Source organism: Drosophila takahashii, chromosome 2L (assembly GCF_030179915.1).
Source record: "Drosophila takahashii strain IR98-3 E-12201 chromosome 2L, DtakHiC1v2, whole genome shotgun sequence".
Lineage (NCBI taxonomy): Eukaryota > Metazoa > Arthropoda > Insecta > Diptera > Drosophilidae > Drosophila > Drosophila takahashii.
Window position 1 is genome coordinate 19,335,818 of NC_091678.1, and position 21,337 is coordinate 19,357,154.

General features: G+C 39.5%; 2 long non-coding RNA genes across 3 annotated transcripts; one reads left to right on the top strand and one right to left on the bottom strand.

Moving 5' to 3' along the window:
* Positions 1–946: 946 nt before the first annotated feature.
* Positions 947–17,177, bottom strand: LOC138913730 (uncharacterized). The gene is made up of 3 exons (XR_011419544.1): positions 16,410–17,177; positions 5,476–5,642; positions 947–1,203 (listed from the first exon to the last, which is right to left on the bottom strand). It is a non-coding gene; the product is annotated as an uncharacterized lncRNA (long non-coding RNA).
* On the top strand, positions 16,973–18,309 carry LOC138913731 (uncharacterized). 2 transcript variants are annotated; one of them, XR_011419545.1, is made up of 3 exons: positions 16,973–17,037; positions 17,158–17,460; positions 17,889–18,309. It is a non-coding gene; the product is annotated as an uncharacterized lncRNA (long non-coding RNA). The 2 variants fall into 2 exon arrangements; XR_011419546.1 differs by having other exon boundaries at positions 17,000–17,037; positions 17,257–17,460.
* Positions 18,310–21,337: the final 3,028 nt, after the last annotated feature.

Consider the following 21,337-nt stretch of genomic DNA (forward strand, 5'->3'; position numbering starts at 1 on the left):
GAAAATTGTCATTTGACAAAATCGTTAGCCCTGATAAGATACCACTCAACTGCGTTTTTGTGTGGGTCTTTCTTTCTTTCTTATTTATTTATTTTTTTGGTTACCTTTCTGTGTGGGTTGCTGTTCTCCCTGATTTGGACATAAGTGCTCGGTGCTCGGTGCTCGAATCGAGTTCGTTGCCTGAGTCTTTTGTTTCGACGCATTTCGTGTGCGCCGGGCCGTGATTCATTGACCAGGCTGTGAGAGAGGCGACTGGCACGACCACCGCAATTACATCCGGTAATTTAATGTAATTTTATATTTCATTTCAATCGCATGCGAGATACAGCGTCTAAAAATAAAGGCAAACCTGAATCAACTTGTTCGGGCCACTGATTGTGAGATTTTGTCAACATTCTCGACTAACGTGATTTGGTGAAATAACATTAGCATTTCAATAATGGCTTGATAAGATTGGATTTAACTAAACAGACCTTTCGAAGGCCACTCTGTGGCGGCTTCGTTTGATAGCCCATGATTGATTACTCAATTTTCCCGTCAATCTACCGATCTGCCGGCAACTCACAAATTTGTCAACACACTCAAGTTCAGTTTGCCCCAAAACTCCACCATCTGTGGGATCCTAAGTCTTGGGCTATGATTGATTATAGTTTCGGGGAGCTGGAATGCCGAGACAATGCAAGCAAAAGGCCGAAAATATTTCATTAATTAGAATTTCGTTTGTGAGACCATTAACCGAGCCGAGATTAATAAGCGGCAATTAACCAAAGGAAAAACTCAAACAAAACTTGGAAAAAAGCAATCTCAAAAGATGAAACTGTTAGAAAGAGGCGTTGCGCAGCGGTTTAAAAACGCATTTGGGTATCTTTCTGTTTGGTTTTTTTCTTCTCGTTTTTTTTTTGGCTTGCTTTAATTATGCGTAGAGTTATTTCAGTTTTTCTTTCCATTTTGATAAATTAGCTGCCTCCGTCTGGTGTGTGAGGTCATCACGGGTCGGGGTCGTGTGCTTTCAGTTTTCTGTTTTCGGTTTTCTGTCGTGTGGCTAATTAAGCACCAGGCTAGTCCGAGTATCGACTTACCAACTTACCCAAACAGGAAGCGCTCGCCGGTCATCCTTGGCCATTTCCAGTTCTAGGCCCCAACTCTCGATCCCAATTGATTGACAAGACGAGACCAAATTGTAACCGAGTCCATGGCATTTGTCTGCAAAGAGGCGAACGGAGAATGGTAATTGACATAAGTATCAATGGTTACAAAGCGAGGGCAGATTGGTGAGTTATAAAGCAAAGGGTGACTTATATGTGCTATACATTTTCAAGTAAACCAGTAATATAAATGAAAAAAATGGATAAAATATGAAAAATGTCTAACTATCTCATAATTATCTATAATCCATATAAAATTATGTTATTCCTCAAGCTGCCCTCGTATTTCATCCGCTTCCAACCTACAGCTCCCATAACGACAGGAAGCAGGAGCTACAAAAACTTGCCCCAACAGTTGCGTTACCCCTTTTTGCCCCCAAGTCATGGGCGTAGCTTGAAAACTTTCAACTGGGGTTGGTCCCTGAACTTCCAGCTTATTAAGGTTATTAATTAAGGTTATTATATTAAAAAAAACTTGTTGAAATCGGTATTACAAAAATATATATCCTTATAAAAGATAATAAAAAGGTATTTCTAGTTCCTAAATATTAATAACTAAATATTATAATTAAGAGCTGTACATTTTTAATTTTTTAAATTTTTTTCTGTGCAGATCTTGTAGGGTGGTGCAATTGACAATTGCTCTGCTACACTTCGCTTGGTTGGCTCAATGGAATGCAGTTTGTTTTCATTTCGCAGCTGCAGAGTTGTGGCAGCCACATGGCAGTAATGAAATGGCTGGCATTTCGTCCGTTTCGACCAACTACCAGCTACCAACTCCCTATTGCCAACTTACAACTCCCGAGTGGTGGTGGCAAGTATGTTGGCTGCTTATTAAGTGTCATCTCCATGTCGCCAAAGGCGCCGCAATGCAAATGATAAACTGACAGCCTTATGACAGCATTAAGCAAATTGCTCACCGCTCGCCAGACGATCAGCAGACATCAGATGCACATTTCGCGGAGATGGAGATGCAGATGCACCGCCAACTGGACTTAACGATTGGCTTAATAAAATGAAATATTAAATGCGATTAAAAACGCGACGACGACGACAACAGCAGCAGCATCGGCTGAAAACCAGAGCAACAACGTTGAAGGCGACGATGCAATAAATATATTGGAACAGGCCATGCAGCTACCGGGATACACCGGCGATACCCCAGATACCCCTCCTATATTCCCCTGCTATATCCCCAATTGGACATGATAAAAATGTGAAATGCATGCGTTCATTAAATTAATGCGCATGGGGCATGTGGAGCCGGGCAGATAATTAAATGCGTGTTTGTGGCATGGGCGATGGGCGAGAGGTGCCCGTAATGACATTAAATATGTTTAAACATGCATAAATAAAAACAGCTCGATGGGATAAGAAGGGGTCTGACTACCTGGCTGGCTGGGCTGCCGAACAACTTTGCTTGAGCCTGATGTTTTAATCAGGGCGATTCTTAGAGAGAGCCCCTCGAACCTGACCCATTGGGTGCGCTAAGCTTGTTGCAACAACTGGTTAAATTAATGACGCAACATGAGCCGGGGCACCAGTTCTTTATACACGGCAAGCTGCCTCGCTGCCTCGCTGCCTCACTGCCTCGCCGAGATTTACGACGATTCAAATTGCCGGGCGATAAATTGTAAAGTTAATCGCTTGTCAAAGTTTTCGCGGTCGCATTTATCTTCGACTTCTGGCCAGTAGCAGCTGCATCGATGGCATTAGATAGCAAATAGAAGATAAAGATATGGCCACGATTTATGCTCAACCCATGGGAGCCGATATTAATGTATATAGGGTTATAGGCATAGGCACTTTTATAATTTGTTTTGATTACCGTCACTTTAAAAACAAATAACAAAACCAAGGAATTTAAATTTTATTTGATTATTAAGTAAGATTCTAGACGAAAGTCTTTGTACTTTTGCTTTAAGATGCCAAGACTTCGATCCTATAAAGCATAGCCGAGTAAATCTAGTCATGTCCGCCAGTCTGTCCGTCCGCTTGTCCGTCCGTCCGTTAGTTAGTTGAGTAACATAGTAATCTGGGCACTCGACTAGCGTTCTCTCTTGTTTTAATTAATCCACATTTTTATTAAGAATCATTGTAATTAAAATATTTTTAATGTTATTATTTATAGCCTCTAAACAGCAAGGGTATAAACTTCTTTTGATTTGTAATGACTTTAAAGTTCTACTCAATTTACTCCTAATTAAGGTGTACAACTTAGTTTCAACCAACTATTTCTTATTGAAGCCAAACCAATTGACTCATCCGATTGCAATTTATTGGCTGATAAGACAGGCTTGTGCAACTCAGTCTTCTGTTTCCAACTTTGACTGTCTTATCGCAGTCGGAGTAATTACAGTTGTCGACTGCTACCGTTCCTGCTGATGGCCAATATATTGTTACCTGTTCTGTTCGCTGTTTCTATAGGCCCGTTCAATTGAGTCAACGGAGCGAGACAACAATTGTCCATTTCATGAATTGAAAGCGCCGCTGCTGACTCAAGTTGTTCGCTGTTTGTCCATTGTTTGGATTTCCTTTGGGTGGTTTCCACTTTTAATGGGGGTTGAGGGATATGGGGATGGGGGAAATTGGTTTGGAAAATGTCATTCAAGTTGCCAGGCAAGTTGACAAATTTGTCAACTGATATGGAAGCGCACCGAGCTCAGCGAACAGCCTCAAATCGAGTGGCTAAGCCAATGTAAACATGTGTAGATTTATGGGTTAAGCTCGGTGATTGTTGTGGCAGCGGCTTTTGTTGAGTCTGCTGTTTTTCTTAAATGTTTTCTGTGTTTGTTGTCTTTCCCTGTTTGCATATGCATGAAAAAAGGGCTTATTTTTGGTTGTCGAAGAGAACGTGAGGTGCGTGAGTCACGAAAATATAAATATAAATTCGAGTAATGATGGTTTCGGTGTGAATTAAATTTAAATTTTAGAAATTCACAGAAGTCTTTAATTTAAAATAACCTTTTTCTTTTCTGTAAGTTGGGAATTACTTAGTTAATAAAATTTAAAGATTTTTCAAAACTACCTAAGCTCTTTTATGGTAACCCAATGTATTTGTCACGCGTCCACTTGTCTGCCTAGTTATCTTTTTTCCCCTTGGAAAACCTCATGTTTATTTGCGGTTTTAGTTTAATTTATATAGCTCTGTCGGCTGTTTGGTCTATGCGGTATATCTTTATCTGTGCCACGTCTCAAGTTCAGTTCACACGCTTTCACTGGCCGTAGTGTCAATTTGAATTTTATGCCCCGCAACGCTTTGATAGATAAGGCAAAGGCCCCGAGAAACTGAGAGACCGAGAAACCCCATGAGGCCGTCACAGCACACATCAGTGCTGCCATCACTCAGCTTGAAAAACAGGACAGATAAGCCAAAAAAAACAGGGAAAAAAAGGACAAAAAATTTTAAAAAAGGACAAAAAAAGGGACAAAAGTAAATGCGCCTCCATTTTTCTGTTTTACCAATGGGTTTTATAATTACTTAATTTAAATGGATTTTATATTAAATTCAATTATGTAATGACCTACTGCGCCCGACTCACATCCTTCTTTGTTTGAACATTTTACCATGGTAAATTTTTGTGCGTATACGTAATAATCTAAAATTATTAAAATAATAAGAGCATTTCAAGTAACTATATTGGTAATACAAAAAAATTCAATATCTGCCTCAAACCCGAATAAGAGACGTTAAAATCTGAAATTTTTTTCTGACAAAAAAGCAGAGAGTAAAAGTTGAGAAATTTTTAAAGTGTTTTCCTCTTTTTTTTGCTACAGAAAAAATCGTACTATAAAGAAAATGCATCGACTGCTTTGATAATTTGTAAAAATAATTATTTTTTAAGTGCCGAACTGTAAGATTGATGGTTAAAAAGGCGTTTTAGCATATAAAAACAGGTTTACACACTTTCGACTGGCAAAAATAACACTCAAAACCTTATTTTTGAAAAAAGGACAGATTTCCGGATAGGGGATGTTTGAAATTTTTTCCGGATAAACCCGTTAAAAAAAGGACAGATCTGTCCGGAAAAAGGACAAAATGGCAGCACTGGCACACATGCATAATTAGCAGGTTCGCCGGCGGGAACTGGAACTCCGACTCAAACTTCGGTGTTAGCTTATCCCGCTATCGGTTATGTGTACTATGGGTACTAGCCTATTGGTTACTGGATACTCGGTTATCTGGGTTATCTGGGGACCGCGTGGCTTCCGTGAAAAGGCTACCCGTTCGATTTGATGGCGGCATGCCCAACAAATTGCCGCTAATGAGGCGCACCAATGTTGCCCCCGTTTAATTAAAACCATAAACAGCATCTCTGGTTTGGCTTACCTTCTTATAGCAGATGCCGGCACTTTGACTCCGGCGGGGGGCTCTGAATTTCTGTAATTCTGTAATTCTGTACTTCGGCATCGCGGTTCCGCTGAAAGGACTCCTGGGAACCGAAGAACCGCGCTCTGGCCTTTGATGATGTTGTTATGGAGTGCAAAGGAATTTCACTGTAAAGGAAATGCATTTTTTGTGTCAATTGGGTGTGTAGAATTAGGTATAAAATTAAAGTGGAGCTAGATTTCTTTATTGGATAGGAATAAGTTAAGTTAACCAATTAATAACTTCTTCTAGCTACAAAAATATAAAAACAAATATCTCAAACATTTACTTTTCGTTAACGTGAAGTTCCCAACCCAATATGACCAGCGAGAAATAACTAAATACCTATCCCACGAAAATCTAAATTTATAGGCACTTTATCAATTTGACGCCCAAGTAGTTGCCAAATATTTCTTCACTAAATCTTATCAAGCAAACGAAATTCGCGTTGCATTTTGCCGCATGTTCAGATAAATGTCATTCGCAGGCAAAATGCCAAAAGCAATCCCAGCATGGGCTTGTCAACAGCTTTTTACTTTTTGCCATAACACACAGCCAACAATGAGTCGTAAATCAACGAAAGGTGTTTTTTCCTTTTTTCCCTCAGCGGTTTTGCAGTGTTCTAGGCGGGCGGGTTGCCTCATAAAACATTGAAAATTATGATTTAACGCAAATTTTTGTAATTAATCTTGACAAATAAAGCGGCCTGCGGGCGAGAGCAGTTGCAGAGTCGAGCCTGTTGCAAGTGGCAAGTGGCATCTTCATCTTGTAGATGCCTGGCTCCTTTTGGCCCGGCCATGGGGCATAAATCTTTTCTCCACTTCTAGTCGTACTGCACTGAGGTTTTGAATCTCGGGGATCTTGAAGATCGGAGCCTGTGCTTCAAGCCTGTGGTCGGCGCATCGTCATCATCATCATCATTATCCTTCATTATGCCCAGCGAACCGGTTTCAGTTTGTATCTTTTTTTGAGTTTTGCAAAAATATTTCATAATTGTGCCAAGCTATGCAGTTTTTTCTTCTTTTTTTTTGGTTAAAATATGGCCTTTTAAGAGCCGAGAACGAGAGAGAGAGGAAGAAAGAGAGCAAGCGAGAGAGAGTGACCTTTTTGGAGACTTCATCTTGAGCGGGAACTCAGCTCAATCTTAATTATATGTTTGCGCTGAGCTCACGACAAGCCCGATGACGACCAGTAGCAATTATTACCTGCAACTCAACACTCATCATTCACACAGCCAGCAACAACAATAAAAACAACAACTATAGTGCCAGGGAATGATATATGAGCGTATTGCGTATACGCCACCTGGGACAGACTCTGCGAGTTGAAGGCAAACTAATTGCAGCCGGGGCAGATATAACCTGAAGCTGTCATTAAATCGACTGCAACATCATAATCCCTCCCCAAATAGCTGCCACTTCCTACCATCTTTTATCTCTGATTTTTACTAGTTTTCCTTCTAATCAGATTTGTTGGATTTCTTCGATTTTATGCCTCTTCATGTCGGCTACCATTTTTACTGGATTTTTTGTTGTTGTTTCGATGATATTTATGATTTGTTTGCTGGCACGATGCGTCAACTTTGGGCGCGAGCTCTGCTCGATTTTCGTTTATTTTTCGACTCGTATTCTTTTTTTTTTGGCCAGTACTTTTCTTGTTTTGTCAGCAAAGTAAATAAATGAAATAAAAAACGTGACTGTTACGAAAAAGTCGTGTATGTGATTTTTGTGTTGTGTCTGTTATATCGTTTATTTTAGTTTTTTTTTTTTTTGCCTCCTGCCTTTCTGGTTTCAAGTAGTTGACAGTGAGAGAGCAACCAAGCAACCACATTGTATAGTCATTCGAACAATGCGCACAATTTTCAATGCGTTGGCAAAGCAGCTTGGCACGGTTAGGGCCATTGTCTGACTGGCTCTAATTTTTTCCCTACCCATCTAGACGATTTTTGTGTTTTTGTTCAGCCTTTCTGTATCTGTTTTGAGCCGTGTGTCGTGTCGGATTTGTTGAAATATTTATTAATTACCAAGGCACACACACACAAAAAGTCATCCCGCATTCGGGCATTCTGATCTTCATTAGCGACTCAACAAAGCTGATGAGCAGCTTACGGCCTACAGAGAGCCCCTGAGGAAATAGTATAAGTATTGTATACTGTATATAGTATTTGGTATAGCCCCGAAACAAAGAGTTACGTGTTGGCTGGCACGATCTTCGCCAGTTAATCGAAACGGAACTTGCCACTCACCATCGTATCGATTCTTTGTACGACTCTCGTAAAACGTTTTAGCACATTGATGGCTTTCATAGTTTAAGCCACTTTTATCTACGAGATCTGCCATTCTCTGGCCCCCTCCTCCGGCTCAATATAGCACAATAGTTCGATCTGTGGGCCAGCTTGGAACATTCTCTTTTCGCAGTTCAAACGCTTTGTTTTAGCCCTTGGTTTAAACTATTTCACAATCTGATCTTTGCCCTCCGAACTTGTCTTAAAATTTAATGTTCTTTTTAAAGGTTTTTGGGGATTTTAACCTTTTTTTACCATTTGTGTAATTTACAAGAATTTCAGTCGCATTCAAAATTGTTCTGGGAACAAGCTAATTTAATTTTATTTTTTTTTAATTGCCTATAGGGTTTTTTGTAATTCTAACCTTTTTTTACTACTTTGTTTTTAATTTGTGTAATTTACGAGTATTTCACTGATTTTGGGAATTATTTTTTAAACAGGCTAATTTAATTTTTCTTTTTTTATATATTTTTTTTTTTTAGTGTTTGAAATTTTAACCTTTTTATTTTACTTTGTGAAATTTACAATAATTTCAGTAAATTTCAAAAATATATACAAAAAAAATTTTATTTTTTTTTTTATAATATTGCTTTTATATAACACTAGTTTACAGCCGAAATGCTCCCCAGCAACTGATGGCAAATTCTGTTAGTTTTGGACCCCTAGATCACGAAAATAGCACTAATTTTTTTTTCGATGGCACAGTTTTTTTTTAAAGATTTTTTAAAGTTTGAAATGTTAAATTTCGGACTTTTTTCGAATTTCTTCTTATATCTCGGCAGATATCCACCCGATTGGGCCAGTTTTAGTTTTATTTTAAAGTCAATAGATCAGAGCTTAACTTTGCCATACAGCTCAATATGATTGGATAAGTAATGGCAGCGCAGAAACTTGACAAAGATGAAAAATGTGTTTTTTGGTCGACTGTAAGTCGGCTGTATATATCGTAAAAACTCAAAATAAATCCGTTGAAAAATTATAATGGTTACAAACTTAAAGTTTACATCCTACCGAATAAAACAAGCCGGATATGGCCCAAATCCATGGAAAACTGGATTTATGGTGGATTTTTAAAGTTCGGATTTTTCCACTTTTTTCGGTTGACAGAGTCCAAATTTAAGATTTATCATAGGCGGCGACATGTAAACAAAAATAATTGGTGTTGGCAGCCGGGTCACTAAATAGCTAAATCAGATATTTAAAAGCTAGAAAATTATTAAAGTGAATTTAATTTTTGAAATTAAGGTTACTTTTTTCATAAGAATGAACTATCCAAATGGATAGTACTTAATTAAAAATACTTACAGTCATAACGCAAGCAATTTTATATTTTTAAAGGAATTTTCAGAAATTGAATTTATTATATAATTTTCTAGCTTTTAAATTTAGCTATTTTTTGACCCGCCTGTCGTCACCACTCATTTTTGTTTAAATGTCGCCGCCTATGATAAAACTTAAATTTGGACTCTGTCAACCGAAAAAAGTGGAAAAATCCGAACTTTAAAAATCCACCATAAATCCAGTTTTCCATGGATTTGGGCCATATCCGGCTTGTTTTATTCGGTAGGATGTAAACTTTAAGTTTGTAACCATTATAATTTTTCAACGGATTTATTTTGAGTTTTTACGATATATACAGCCGACTTACAGTCGACCAAAAAACACATTTTTCATCTTTGTCAAGTTTCTTCGCTGCCATTACATATTCAATCATATTGATCTGTATGGCAAAGTTAAGCTCTGATCTATTGATTAAATTTAACATTTCGAGCTTTAAAAAATCTTAAAAAAAAACTGTGCCATCGAAAAAAAAATTAATGCTATTTTCGTGGTCTAGAGGTCCAACACTAACAGAATTTGCCATCAATTGCTGGGGAGCACACCAAGAATATTATTTTGTAAACTAGTGTAATTTGGAATTTCTAACTACAATTTCCTAGAATTTTATATTATAGAATTTTGTAAAAATAAAATAATTCAATTCAAAGGGTCTTATTCCCATGTAAGACTTCCCTTCGCTACCATTAGTAACCAATTTCTGGGCAAACTCTATCCACAAAACACCATTTCACCTCCGAGAAGGGGCAATCATGGGGCTGAAGATCGGCTTCTGCTTGGCGCGGATCACTGACTCCCAAGAGCACTGGACCAGTCCATGCCTGGTTACTCCTCCACAGCCGATCGCAATGACTGTGTTCGGTGTTTCGGCCCCTCGAAATTTCAGGCCGCCCATGTCCATATTTAGACAGCGCACAGCCCCAGCGATCTCGACTAGCCTGGATTGTGCGGTTTTCGGATCTCTTGCGTGGGTGCAGCCCGTGCTCCTCGCAAAAATACAAAAAAAGAAGGAAAAACCAAAAAAAAAGAGTGAAGAGAAAACACAGCAATTTATATTCGCTGGCTTTTAAGGCAGGGCCTTTAAGCCAGGCCGACCGAACAGATCGATCTCTGGCTGAACCTGTACCGGTGCTTGTGCCCCTCTTCAATAGCCAGCTCGATAGTTAATCAATTAACTAACATAATTTCGTGCAAAACTAATTAACTACCTCTGTTGCGGACAAATGTTTGCTGTCAAGAGCGTTTAGTGTCATTCATTTTGCGGCCAAGCGGCGCCCACTTGTTGGGAAACTAGTTTCCACCTCTTATAGCAGACAACCCATCGATAGATGTTCGCTAGGCCCCGGATTTTAATTTGTTTGAATTTAATAAGTTTTCGTGTAAGGGGCGGTAGGGAGGCCCCAGAGAAACTTCCGCTTTTAGGCAGAAATCAAAAATCAATACATAATTCTTTTGACATGCCAATCGCACATTTGTGGCATGCAACCAGCAACAACAACAACAAGAACCACATGTTCGCCCCGACTCATTGAGATAAAAATGCAATGTGCCGAGATCCAGGAATCCGGGGAGGCTGGCAACAAAACGACGACAAGGCAGGCAACACACTGCAGTCGGGGCAAATGTTGCAACCGTTCAGGCTGCACCTTCCACACACAGGTAACTAAGAAAATCCAAAAAATAAAAGGAGAGGAAAAAAAAACTGACATCCCAACTTTGAGCCGGGCCAAGGAAAAAGTGAAATCTGCTAGAATTGATCTTGTGGGGAGTCGAAGTCATCGTCGTCGTCGTCGGCGGCTGTGGTTGCTGTATCGCTCGATTCGAATGGGCACCCAAAAAACTGGTTTACACATCTGGCGAGGAAGTTAGCCAGCCCAACGGAGCTGGAGCAGCTTAGCCGAGAACAGTAACAGTGTCCCGGGGAAATCCATAAAATCACTGCGGTACAAGCTAACAATCTGGGATTATTAAAAAATCCATTTCCAACACCATTAAACCTAGTTTTATGAATATTTCTCGAAGGCATTGTGACTTATATATGATAAAGAAAAGCTTTTATTTATTAGATAATAAATAAAGGCAGTAAATAATGTATTAAAATGAATTTATAGAATGTTTTAAGTTTGAATTTGTTCTATAATAATAAGCATTCGAAGTAAAGAACTCAATGAAGTTTAAGTAAAATAAATAAAAGGGCTAAACCAAAAATAGAAAATTCGTTACTTTTAAAAATGGTATACAACTGTTAAAATTGTAAGTCCTTTTTGAAAAACGTTTGGTATTTTTTTTAAAAAGACTATATTTTTCGGATCCAAAACATTTTGATTTCAATTTCAAAGGACTTTCTGACCACTGTGCCCTGGGTTTGCCGCTCTGACCGAGGTCTCAGTTGCAGACTCTCTGCCAGGGCCTTTCATTCGCTGTCAGCATCAATTGAGCCAGCTCCACACCGCAAAAGCTTCCAAGATCTGCTCTCCTCTGGCGAACCATTCAGGCCCAAGATATATGAGCCAGAGCTATGTTGTGACTGCTGCCCGCTGTGCACCTGTGCCCAGAGATGTGAATGTGGATGTGGACGTGGACGCGGATGAAGATGAGCCCATCTGAAGGTGAGGCCAAAACCGAGGAGATGAGCAGGCGAAATGGACTTTTAAATGTTGCCATTTGTTGCGTGAAAACGCAACCGGTAGCCAAAAAACGTTCAGCATTGCGATTTCTTGGGTTGAGGAGGGTTCGGGTTTGAGTTTGGGTTCCTTTCAGCTATTAGGAAACATTTTCTGCTCCTCATCCTCGTCGCATGCCCAGCGGCGATCATTAACGCCAACGGTTTCTGCGGCGCTTTGAACAACATTTTACAACTTCGCCCGAAAAGAGCAGCAAGTAGCAACATTGGCAACCGCAGCAGCAGCAAAAAGGTCAGCTACCGTCAGCCCAAGCAAACATATACGATATATAAAATACAAAAAAAAAGAAATACAGAAAAAATAACATAAAATAAGACGGGGACAGCCGGAGAGATTGTCTGAGCTGGGGCCATTCCAGGAAACCCAACAACTTTTTTAGAAGTGCCCAAGAAAACAGAAAACAGAACAACAAGTGACAAGCCACTTGAATGGGAACCTTTGGCCAGTCAGCCTAATAAAAATGTTGTAGCTGCTGTAGCTGTTGGGTTGGGAACTCTCTTAAATGTTCTTTATATGGGCGGGGAGAGATTTAAGCGGAAGCCAGAGCCACTATTCTGGTTTCTTTTTTTTACTTCCCCAAAATCTCTGACAGGCGATTAGCTTGAAAATAATGATGTAAGCGAATCAAAGCTCGAATCTTTCATTTGTCAAGGGGGAAATAAAAAATAGAAGGTAAAAAAATTTCTTAGGGACTTTTGATTCTTTCCAACTCGTCAGTCTTAAGTGGCATCTATGTCAGTCCTTCACTTTTTGCACTTTCAAGTAGAATCTATGTCGGATTCGTGTGCTAAAGACTCAGGTCCTCAAGTTACCCGCTGATGTTGCTGCCGTAAATGCTGCTGCTGCTGTTGCCTGACCCGTTGGCAATTATCGCTGGCTGACAGGTGGCAAATTCTCACGGACCCCGGGACGTGAACCCTGAGAGCCTCTCACTACCAACTTGACTGCAATTAGACATGCGCAACTGCTGTTGCCGGGCCGCGAAGAGCACTCAGGGGTCAACAGACCTCCGGCAAACTGTCGGCCCTGACTGCCCTGATGGATTGCCAGGGACTCGAGAAAGATTCAAGTAAGAAAGAAAGACTCTACTCAAGACTGAAAGAGACTCTCTTCTCTCTGGTGGTTTGGCACATCACACAAATCACGCACTTTTTATTTGCCCGAGCGGATGAGGCGGCCTTTTAAGGCTGCATCATGAGTTTGCAAATTGTTGCTGCCGCTGCTGCCGCTGCTGCCGCTGCTGCTGCTGCTGCTGCTGCCGGTTTCACTCGGTTTCCTGCTGCAACTTTATGGCAATGGGTATTGGGCACGTCGCTGGCAGTGGTTCTTATTTTAGCAGTGGTAGGTAGGTACTGGTACTGGTCGTGGCGATAGCTCTGGGTCATTTTCTGAGAGGATGCAGTCAAGGCAAATGCAACATGAAACCTCTGAGCACAGGGAGCATAAGGTGTCCCAGCGACAGCAACTGTCGGGTTGAGAGGGTAAGTGATCGACTTGAAGGTGCTCTAACAAAAATTTAGATTTGATGTATTTTAGGAGAAAATATATTCTAGTGAAAGAAACGCAAGAAACTAGAGAAAAGGAAATCTTGAAAAATTCAAACTAAAAATCTGCAGAACAAAACTAAATTTTTAACGAATAATATTAAATCATTTAAAGATGATTAATAAACACCAACGAATCAGTAATTTCTAATATTAGAAGACCACTTGGGGTGGAAAAAAGTAGAAGAAGTCGAGCAAGGTCTCTTTAAATAATTCCCAGAAGTGTGTAATAAATTTAATCATATTCAGACAGTACAGTGCAGTAATTATCCATTCAATATAGCCGATGTACCCTGGCATTATCTACCCTCACCGAAACCAGTTACTGCTCACTGCTTACTGCTCCTGTGGCATGCTGTAATTGATATTGCAACTGTGTGTGTGTGTTGAGCGGGACAGATGGAGCCAGAGCGAGCGGGATGGCTGGCCGACGGGAAGAATCGTGGGTTCTTTCGTTGGCAATTCTTCCAGCACTCCAGCACTCGTCTTCGCATTCGATCCGGCCGAGACTCAACTCGACGCGACTCGACTCACACGTGTTGCTAATGAGACATAACTCAGGCATCAAGATCGGCTTTAGCTCGACGACGATGCGACGCTGCTCGGTGGCTCTGATAACCTAATAAAGTCATAGCAATTAAAGCTCTCGGAAATATACAATATACACACTCCCGGCCGTCTGTCCGTACAACTTGTTTGGCAATATCTTTTGGCCCGAAAACCGCTCACCGACACTCGAAATATTATAAAACAAAACAAGAAAGGAAGCTAGCTTCGGCCAGCCGAAGCTTATATACCCTTGCAGATCATTCCTATTAATTAACAAATCGCAAAAATGTTCAATTTTCTAATATTTCTCATTAATTTTCCGCTCGTTCCTATGGCAGCTATATGATATAGTCGTCCGATTTTGATCAAATTAAAATTAAAATTTGGAAATATTTAAAAAGAGTCATATCCTAGAGTAGAAGATAATACAATAAAAACCAAAGAAGCTAGAATTTATTTCCTATTACTTTTCCATTAATTTTCCGATCGTTCCTATGGCAGCTATATGATATAGTCGTCCGATTTTGATTAAATTAAAATTGAAATTCGGAAATATTTAAAAAGAGTCATATCCTAGAGTAGAAGATAGTACAATAAAAACCAAAGAAGCTAGAATTTATTTCCTATTACTTTTCCATTAATTTTCCGATCGTTCCTATGGCAGCTATATGATATAGTAGTCCGATTTTTTAAATAATTAATTCGAAATTCAGAAATAATTAAAAAATAACATCCCCAAAAGTAGAAGGTAATATTTCAAAAAACACCGAAGCTAGAATTTTTTAAAGTTTTTTTTTTCCGATTGTTCCTATGGGAGCTATAAGATATAGTTGTCCGATCCGGTCGACTCCGACATATATACTACCTGCAATAGAAAGAAGACATTTGGGAAAGTTTTATCCCGATAGCTCAAAAACTGAGAGACTAGTTTGCGTAGAAACAGACAGACGGACAGACGGACAGACGGACAGACGGTCAGACGGTCAGACGGACAGACGGACAGACGGACATGGCTAGATCGACTCGTCTTGTGATGCTGATCAAAAATATATATACTTTATGGGGTCGGAAACGTCTCCTTCACTGCGTTGCAAACTTCTGACTGAAATCATAATATCCTCTGCAAGGGTATAATAACATCCCCAAAAGTAGAAGGTAATATTTCAAAAAACACCGAAGCTAGAATTTTTTAAAGTTTTTTTTTTCCGATTGTTCCTATGGGAGCTATAATATATAGTTGTCCGATCCGGTCGACTCCGACATATATACTACCTGCAATAGAAAGAAGACTTTTGGGAAAGTTTTATCCCGATAGCTCAAAAACTGAGAGACTAGTTTGCGTAGAAACAGACAGACGGATAGACGGACAGACGGACAGACGGACAGACGGTCAGACGGACAGACGGACAGACGGACATGGCTAGATCGACTCGTCTTGTGATGCTGATCAAAAATATATATACTTTATGGGGTCGGAAACGTCTCCTTCACTGCGTTGCAAACTTCTGACTGAAATCATAATACCCTCTGCAAGGGTATAAATATAAAAAATAAAAGTTGCCCAAAAATGATGTCACTCGATGGCCCAAACTCGAACTCGCAATTATAGCCAACACTCTGAGCACTAAGCTCACTGAGGTTGCCTTTTATTATATCATTTTTGTTGGTTATAAACATTTTCGTTCCTTTTTCTTTTTTTTCAGATATTGTTTTTGTTTTCTGAGAGTGCTTTTGTAATATATTTTTTTAGGCCGCTTTGCCTTTTGTGTGTGTGTGGGATCTCGACTTCTTTTAAGGGGTTTTGAAAAATCATTATTTTAATCGTTTATTGACTTGTTTAAAGCGCCGCTAAATGTTTTCCATGCCATTCGAATGCTATGCTACAAATTATGTGAAATGATTGAGCACAAAACTGAGGGATTTTTTCCCCTTCCTTTTCTATTTTTGTTGGTTCTTTGACAGCTTGAATTATGGCCAGAAAAATATTAGCAGCTTGGTAAGCTATGATTGTAAGATTTGAGAAGAAAGAAGTGGAGGGTCTATAAATGGATTTAGAGATCTTAACAGATGTTTTTTCAAGTCGAACTGTATCTAATAAATGCAAGTTTAATTCACAGCATGTCATTTTGATCTAACCCCAAATAATATAATAAAAACTTCGGTAAATTCCTACCCAAGATTACTGTACTCTTTTTGTAAACCCCAAACCAATCCTCCGTTGCCAAGGTGAACTTTCGAAACCATTCATCCAGACCAGGCCAATGAATGGAATCGACTGTGGTCAGATCAATTAGTTTTCAATTTTTCTCAGCGAACAATCGTTTTCAATAGATTTTCTTCGCCCGGGGAACGGAGATCCATTAGTTTTTCCAGCCTGGGGCTGCTCCGCTCTATAGCGGTGATTAATGGTGATGCACCCAATAATCATAAAAACGAAAACCACAGAAAAAAAAGCAACACCTAGATATATAAAAATTTTGTTAATTTTGAACTCACCTGCCCTTTTACAGGCCAAGGACATGGCAGCAGCCTCGTCTGGTTTTTGTGGCGTTTTTTCTGTTTCAGTTTTGTTTTTTTTGGTCGAACATTTGTTGATGTAGTTTTTACGATCATGGCTCTCGGGTCTCGGTGTATATGGCGGTATACGGGCATTTCTACTCGTATACACGCGCTTCTATTAGACCTTTTGACTGTTGGCCACGCTAATTTGTGTCTAGGCCCCTCTCCTTTTATCTCTCATTCCGTCTCTATCCGTTCGACTTTAGCTTTTTTTGTTTGGTTAAAATTTGCAAGTGCTTACTAATAGAACGTTTTGAGTTGTGTTAATGAATTCGAGAGTTTTATTGACACTTTGCCGCTGACTCGTTTTTGTTTTACTTGGGTTATTGTCTTTACTGTTTTTTCGCCAGCTTTTTGTTGCCGTCGGTTTATGTGTGTATGGGTTTTAGTTAATAGAGTTAACGCCACGCCACGTTAGTGCTTTTGTGTTGGCTCCGTAGTATTATCAGTTTATCTAACACTTCTGTTGATAGTGGTGCTGTATTTCCCAGAGTGGTTCGGTGTGTGCGCGTCGCTGGCTGACGGTGCACTGATCGGATCGCCACAAACGTGGCCAACACGACAGGTAAGTAAGTAAGTGAGTGAGAAGGTAGTGCCTCTGCCAGGGGCCTCTCTATAAAAAAGTGACTGGCACTGGCACTGGCACCGCGTTTTAACTGTTTTCAACTGTTTCTGAGTTTCTTAGCTCGTTCGCCTCTGCGTTCCACTTTGCGACTTGCCGTCTATCGTCGATGGCACGGGGTTTTTGTAACCTCGCGGCGGTACAAACTCTCCAAAACTCCAGACAGCCTGCTGTCTCGCTCACTCTCGGGGGAACCAGCGAACCGTATTAGCACAGGTGTAATTACCTGCCGTCGCGGGATATATCCATCTCGCTCGTGCTCTCTCCGAAACGCGTTCTCTTTACCTGTCTTTCTTCTCGCTTCCTCGGGCCTAAGAGAGTCGCGCTCTTCGATCCCAAATGATCATTAGGCCGCTGAGTCACCTGGTATCAAGTCGTTCTTCGGGCGACTCTTCCGATATAGTATCTCACCTCACATTGCATTGCACACAGGAAAGGCATCCTATTATGATATTAAAACGGCTTATATTTGCATCATTAACTTAACGTTCTGAATGATTTAATTTTAATTGCTCAAATGCTCAATATAATAGCTTTAAAATATTAAAATGCCAGGTATTTCTTGTAATTTATGCCTAAGGTATTTTTTCACTGACTTTATTAACATAATAGGAACTGTTTTAACATTAAAGTAAAATATTCCATATATATATCCATAGATAGGTAATTGGTGGAAAATTAAAAATAATTTATAAAATATTTATTTAAATTTATAAATATTTCACAAGCCTAACAAAGTTTAATTATAAAGTATGCCACTCACAATTTTTTAATTGTTTACAATTTTTCCACAGTGTGCTGTCGATGACATTTTCGCTGGTCAAGACTTCCGCTGGCCGATCAGGCATAATTTTTTTCGCCATTACCAAACCGTTTAGAGCAATCTTCTTAGCAGCCTCCATACGCACTCCTTATCATTATACGCCATTCCAAGCGGAACTAGCTTCCTTTGGGCGCATCGGAAGTCCCAGCACGAGGCCTTAATCGATCCCTATTATCATTATGGAAGGTTCTATCGGAGGTTCTTACATTGTAATAAGTTTAAGCTTCCGCTTGTCACTGTAAAAATAAATTAACACAACAATTTCAGATAGATATTACCAGCTCAATTTTCACATTCTGTGATTTTTCACAGAGAAAAATTGAAATCCCTGAATAGGACCTGGGTTTTAAAATTAGTGCTCTAGAAAGATGCTTAAACCTGTTAAAGTTAATCAGAACTAAATGAAAATTTTGGGTTATAATGAAAATATTACCCAGAATATTATTAAAACGTTAAAAACCCTGTTAATAATTAGGATAGGATAGGATGCTTTTAGTGTTTTGTAATAAAAAATAACATTTAATTTTTTTAAATGGTAAAAAATTCTAAAAATTAAGAGATACCAAATAACTTGTGTTTTTTTAGTGTTTTGTTTACTTTCCACCCGTGATCATTCAAGTGGAGCTTTTCGCGCTACTGTTAGTTCTGCGATGGGGTGTTCGATGCTTTGATTTCGTTACAAATAACAGAACAACAGCGGCAGAACATGCAGAAAAGTAAAGAAAAACTTCATTTGTCGTTTTTCATGCTGCTTAACGGAAGCGTTCGCAACCGTTAGGCGCTGGATCCGAAGCTATATGTAGCTATAGCTGGATCTCTCTGAATCCAAGCTGTTGCCGGCGATCCCAGCCAAATGCAATTAGTTGCAGCAACAAACTGCAGCTGCTGCAGTTGCAGTTTGCGGCTGCCGTGGAGCGAGGATGCAACTGCAGCAGCAACATGGGCAAAAGCCCGGCGGTCCGCTTTCCATTTGGCTAAGCAGCAGCCTAAATTCGAGCGTTCTGCAAATGATCTCTGGCAAAATATAATAAAGGAAGTTGGCGAAACACATTTATCCGTCTAATGATGTGATTCCACCCAGCTGGCTGAAGAAAAGCCGTCTTAAGTGCATCTTTCATTTATATGTGAATTCGATAGTTTACCTGGAAAACTGTATTTATTTGGCATTTAAATGGCAAAAGTGTTCTCTAATACTTTTCAGTTTCCTTTGGGCAGTTGTAAATAGATCACGATGGGCAAATTTCTATGCTTTTGGCAATTTTCACTTGAACAATAAGGGTCGCCTTTTCACCAAATTATAAAGAAATCCAAATAATTTTGTAGGCACTAAAATCCTTAGTTTTTCTACAAGTTATAAAAAATATAAATGAACATATAAAAGAAATAATAAATTATTAAATATAATTAATGTATAAAAATGTACTTTATAAATGCAATGATTTTAGACTAACCATTTAATTTCTATTATGATTTTTGAAAGTAAATGAGTTTTACTGTCCCTTTGTTTTCCTAAAACCCCATATAGAAATACACATTATATAGACAGCTAGCGTGGTGAACGAACGCAACTATCATTTTGGCCAGACAACAGCCAACAAAACTCGGTCTATTCGCAGCTCATGTGTTTCATTTGTATTTGAAATGCTCTTTTTTTTATATTTTATTTTTCACATTGTCATCGAACCGTGACGATGCGTTGCTGTTGTTGTTGTGATGTACCTGTACCTACATACAAAACTCTATAGGCAGGCAGTTAAAACCCCGCAGAAGCTGGTGATCTAAGTGTAGAACATGCGATAATGTTTATGGCCGTCCGTTCTCGGTTCGCATTTAGTACAAAAACTCGATAATATAGGGGTGAACATCGGGAGTCCGATCCCACAACTGGTGGATATGAGCGCCTGCATGACATCGAGGTTGTATCGAAACGGTAGCCCCGAAAAAAGGGATAATTAATTATGCCGCGGCTGCTGGTGACATTTTTCTTTTCACCTTACGATAAGGAAATGACGAGGCGCAAAACGCAGAAAATTTTCATGGGTTCCCCCAATAGAAACTGGCACAATATATATTGAGTATCTCGCCTGCGGAAGTTCTCGCTTGGAAAAGAACTAAATTTCCGCTTATGAAATTGTTTTTCCCATTTCTGTTGTCTAAGCATTTGTACATTTGTAGGGGTGTCTTCTGTGCCCCCTAGATGATATAGTTTTTCCACGAAAATGAGTCAGCTGAGCCAGCGTCGATCGCTTTCGGCCAATTGTGCAATTTTCTGATTTCGTTATTGTTTTTTTTAGCTGGCTTTCGTTGCGCGCTTTGTTGCAATCATTGGCAAAGACATTTGGCAAATTGCATTTGGGAAAGCTTTTTGGGGTACGGGAATATCACCAAACTTTCACCTTATGGTGGCTCAATCAGTCAATCCTGCAAATGGAGTTCTCTTCGCGCCAACGTTTCTCACTGCAATTAACAGTCTAATGAACTTTCACCGAAATTTACCAAACAGGAAAAATCATTTCCAGAACCTAACGGATGTGCAAAGCGGGGAAACTGGGACTGAGGTTCGGGTCAAAAGCAATTGGCCGCCCAGCAAGAACAACCAACACGAAAAAAGGGCCTAAAGCTTAATTTCAGATCAACACGGCAAAGAAAAAGAACAGAAGTCGGGTTAAGGTTCCACTGACCAGTCGTCGGGTTATCAAGAGTCAAGTCTCGACTTTTAAATACCCAGTATATTTTTTTGTATGTACTTTTATAAGATTAAATTAGATGGTGCATTTTATTAATAAATTAATTATTTATAAATTATTATTAACATATAAAAATATAAAATTCCCAAACTTATCTACCATCGAATATACCCTGGTATTCCAACATTGGCCAGTTACCTACCCTGTGGCAACCCAATGTAGAACCTTCATTTATTTTCGTAACGTAAAAACAGCCTACTTGTGGTACCGAAATACTAGAAATAATAATAATAACCCACATGTACCGGTATGTAAGACCATTTGACTTTAAGTGAAGTCATCAAAACAGGCCGGCATCAGCGACAAAACGAACCAAATTCTGTGAAACTTTGGCCACAGCCCCGGACATAAAACCCAAAAAAATAAAAATATTACGGAAAGAGGGAGGGAGACTTGAACCGTAAAGAGGATTTCTTAATTACTCAAAAAAAAGGGGGCGGAGAAGCGGCGGGGAGACAACAACAATCGCCGCGTTTAGGGTCGTTTCTTGTATTGGCCTCATCATAATTACAGAGCACTTCTTCTGTTTCTGATCCCAGGTCCAAGTCTGTTCATCAGGGCAATGATATGTGTCGCGCTCTATCGCAGCTCTAGTAGTCGGCAATTATTTTACGACCTAACTGAAACCAGAATAACCAACTCATAACTATTCAGGGCTCTCTTTTAGTTGTAC